The following is a 3,644-nucleotide window of genomic DNA, read 5'->3' on the forward strand; positions in this document are numbered from 1 at the left end:
CTAAAATCATATCAACTATCTAAAATATCTTCTGTCACCTGTTGTCATGATACAAATTTTAATATTGTAACTTAATTTCTTTGTAATTGAAATACTTACATATTGAGGAAAGTACAAGATCTGGAAATAGACAGACCCACGTTCAAATATTGGCTTTACCTCTTATTAATTTGTAAACTGGATAATAAGTGAAATACATATCATAATGATGTTCTTCAGATAAAATAAGCAACAAAGGTAAATAGTTCACACAATACCAGGGATACAATGACAGTAACAATGCCGTGATAAATCGCAGCAATATGTAACACCCACGTAGTGAGACTTAAGATTCAGGCTCTTTACACTGAATGATCTAAACACTGAAAAGATATTAACTCGCTGCAACAACCCATTTTACAGATAAGGGAAAAGAGGGTCTGGGTGGTTTAATGATTTGTCTAAAGTCTCATAGCCAGTAAGTGGAGGATCCACATTCAAACTCAGGCCCCCAAACCCCAGAGTTCATGTAGGCAGTGAACACTATGCATGTTATCCTCTCAATAAATGATAGCTGTCATTGAGTTGAATCTCCTGTAATTTTCACATATTCATAGGAAGGCTAGCACCAGCCTAGCATTATGGGGCGTCCCTTAGCAGTAAACAGAAGATGCACCTGAAGGAGAAGGCTGCCTACATATTTCAGAGTTAGGGAGAGATGAAAGAAACGGGAGGTACAAGGACCCCAAAATGAACTTTACCTTGGTCCTAACTTCTCTAACTCTTTACCTCTCTTTACCCCATACATTGGAAAATAAGTGAGAACCTCTCAGATTGGGACAAAGTAATTTTTATAGAACTGGCCTAAGGAGCCAAGCCCCAGGCCCCAAGCAGCCTTGGAGGCCCAAGGCCTTGGCTGCACCCTGGAGATGTGGCCTTGGGGGCAGTAGGACCAAACCTTGGCCATGGGTTCCTGCCTTCCGCATGTGCCCAGACTCTGAACAGCTTGTGGAAAGGAAGCAGTGAGCTGTAGGAAAAAAAGGCAAGGTTAGCCTGGTGGCGACAGACCATTTACAGTAGACAATTCCATGCCCCAGTGTTTATGACTTTTATATTCCCCTTTTTCTGTAATTGAAATACTGTTCCTACAATGAAGAGCCCAGGGCAGGGGACCTTAACAGCTTAACTGGCAGTCTATGGAGAGTCGCCAGCTCTGTCCCTAGATGAGCCTGGGGAGTCTCTGCGGGTTCGTGGAGGCCAGTCCAGCCTCCCCGCCCGGCAGTCTCTCCCCTTTGCTCCCGGCAAGCAGGAACGCAGGAGAATTAAGGCTGCTTCCACAATAGGCCGCCCACGGATAAGTGCAAACACTGGTCTCGATGATTAATATGGATTTCCAAAACACTCAGTTCTTGAGGGAAAACACATTATTAGTGGTAGGAGCAGCCGGAGGAATAATAAACTATTTAATTTGAGTTTGCTTCTAGGGCTGCAGCCCGGGCACTAACACCGTGCGTTCTCACTGACGTCTGTCGCTCAGGTTTTCACTTCTTTAGCGGTGACCTGCTATTCAGTGTATTAAATCTCCTTCCTAAATCCCCAGACTCATGCGAGGCCTCCGTTACTTTCTCCCTCCCCCTCCTGCCTTCAAACCTACCTTTTTAAAGCCCCTTTTCTTCCACTTGTTCTCTAAACAAAACTCTGCAGCCGTCGCCACGCTTCCTTTCCAGATGCTGCTAACAACAAATTATTCCCCACGGGTTTTAGTTAGGATTTCACCCCTGTTCCATTTGGCTCTCAGGACACATTTGTTGAACTCAAAAGCCTTTTAACTGCCTTTTTTTTTTTCCCTCCTCGGGAAAACTCATAACAGCACACTGTTTCTCTCCCCAGAGCAACTGACAGGCCCCAGAAATAATGAAACACAGGAAAAAAAAAAAATCTATCAAGCAAAGCTTTGACAGTTGACCTATTTGGCCACTATCTTTAACCATGACTCCATATTTTTTTTCTTTTCTACTTTTTGTTCCATTTAAAGATCTATATTTATATTCAACTAGTAAATAATAATGATAGGGCACCATATGATCAATGCTGAATATATAGTGACCCTGAACTTAACCTCAAATAAATATTCGTTTACATTTTAAAAACCTGAACAAATTTTTTTAAATTTTTTCCCAATATTCTCATAGTACTATAAATAGATAGCTCTACAAAAAGTTTTGTTGTTGTTGCTTATATTACATTTTCTTTTTGTTTATTTGTTTTGTTGTTCTGCATTTTGGTACAGACCAAAAAGACAAAGCCGCAATAAGGAGCAAACTAGTTACTTGAATAGACAGTTATTGCAAATAGAGTGGGGGCAGCTCATGATCACCTCCTGTTTGTCATGGTTCTGTGAAGCTGGTATTAGCATTTATTTTCTGATGAAAATTATGAACACCCTCACTCTCAAAAACTTAGCATACACGTTAATTTGGGTGTAATTTTTGAGACGGTTAAATCATAAAGTCCAATTGCAGACATAATATGGATCTGTGGCCCTTGGCTGAAGGACTCTGATATAGCCAGGTATGATCCCTGCTGAGTGACAAATTCAGGGTCTGAGGTCAACATGGTCGTACACCTGGCTTTTTCCCTATGAGGTAGACATTCAGTCATATATGCATGTGTACAATGGGAAATAGAATAGTATAGTTGTATCTTAAAGAATATTTAATTAAAACATCTCTAACCTAAGCCCTAGAGATTTTCAGAAGAGATATGTCGTTGACCTCAGTAGGCTGCTCCACACAGTTCATAGAAGGAGACTAAGCATGAGAAATTGAGTGTTATGTTTTATATTCGTCTTTCCTTTCTCTTTAGTGCAAGCCCCTGGAAGAAAAGAGCCATGATTGTCATGGCCACTGTTGGTTAATATTTCCATTGAGCCTAGAACAGAGTTCTGTCACAGCAGGCACTCTGTAAGTGTTGATTAACTGACACAAACTAAGAAAGTAAAACGTGTCAATGGCCAACATCCAACAGGCAAGTTAATCACCTGGAGGGAGTGAGTTTGAGCCTCTAGTGGTGCAACAGAGCAGAAACTTGCAAGGAAAGTAACTGACTACTTCAAAGACTATTAGTCCTCGCCCTTTACCTTGGGTCACATAGAAGCAAAAATAGGATAGGAGCTCAGTCTGGATGCTGTCACATTGAGTTTGAAGCTCACCTCAACCACCTTTCTCTAAAGTGAGAGTTAGGATTTTCCTAAAAGATTTTGCAATTCATTACATGTTAATTATTACTTATTCTAATGATGTTCCAGCACCAGGAAGTTATAAGATGACAGACTTTTGATCAACATAAAAACAACTTTAGAAACATTAAAATGCCTTAAAATGTTTTAAGACACAGTGTGAGCTCCCTCACTGGAAGCATTTAAGTAGAGTCTGGAAGCCTATCAGGGAGGAAATAGAAGCCTGTGGTAGAATGTGGGATTAAGAAACCTGAAAAATCTCTACATCTAAAATCCCCCAATTCTATAAACCCCAGCAGGTCCAACCAGAAATATGAATGTCTTATGATATGATTCACCACTCCTTGTAGTCCCATAGTACCATGAAAATGTGTCATTTTCTAAAGGTCTCCTTTCACCCTTTATTTCTACTTCATTTACTTGGAAA

General features: G+C 40.5%; 1 long non-coding RNA gene across 1 annotated transcript; it reads right to left on the bottom strand.

Annotated features, from left to right (window-relative positions):
- Window positions 1-811: 811 nt before the first annotated feature.
- On the bottom strand, window positions 812-1,748 carry LOC138925394 (uncharacterized). The gene is made up of 2 exons (XR_011441485.1): window positions 1,634-1,748; window positions 812-1,006 (listed from the first exon to the last, which is right to left on the bottom strand). It is a non-coding gene; the product is annotated as an uncharacterized lncRNA (long non-coding RNA).
- Between the last annotated feature and the right edge of the window lie 1,896 nt (window positions 1,749-3,644).

The sequence above is a fragment of the Equus caballus genome, chromosome 8, assembly GCF_041296265.1.
Source record: "Equus caballus isolate H_3958 breed thoroughbred chromosome 8, TB-T2T, whole genome shotgun sequence".
NCBI classification, from domain to species: domain Eukaryota; kingdom Metazoa; phylum Chordata; class Mammalia; order Perissodactyla; family Equidae; genus Equus; species Equus caballus.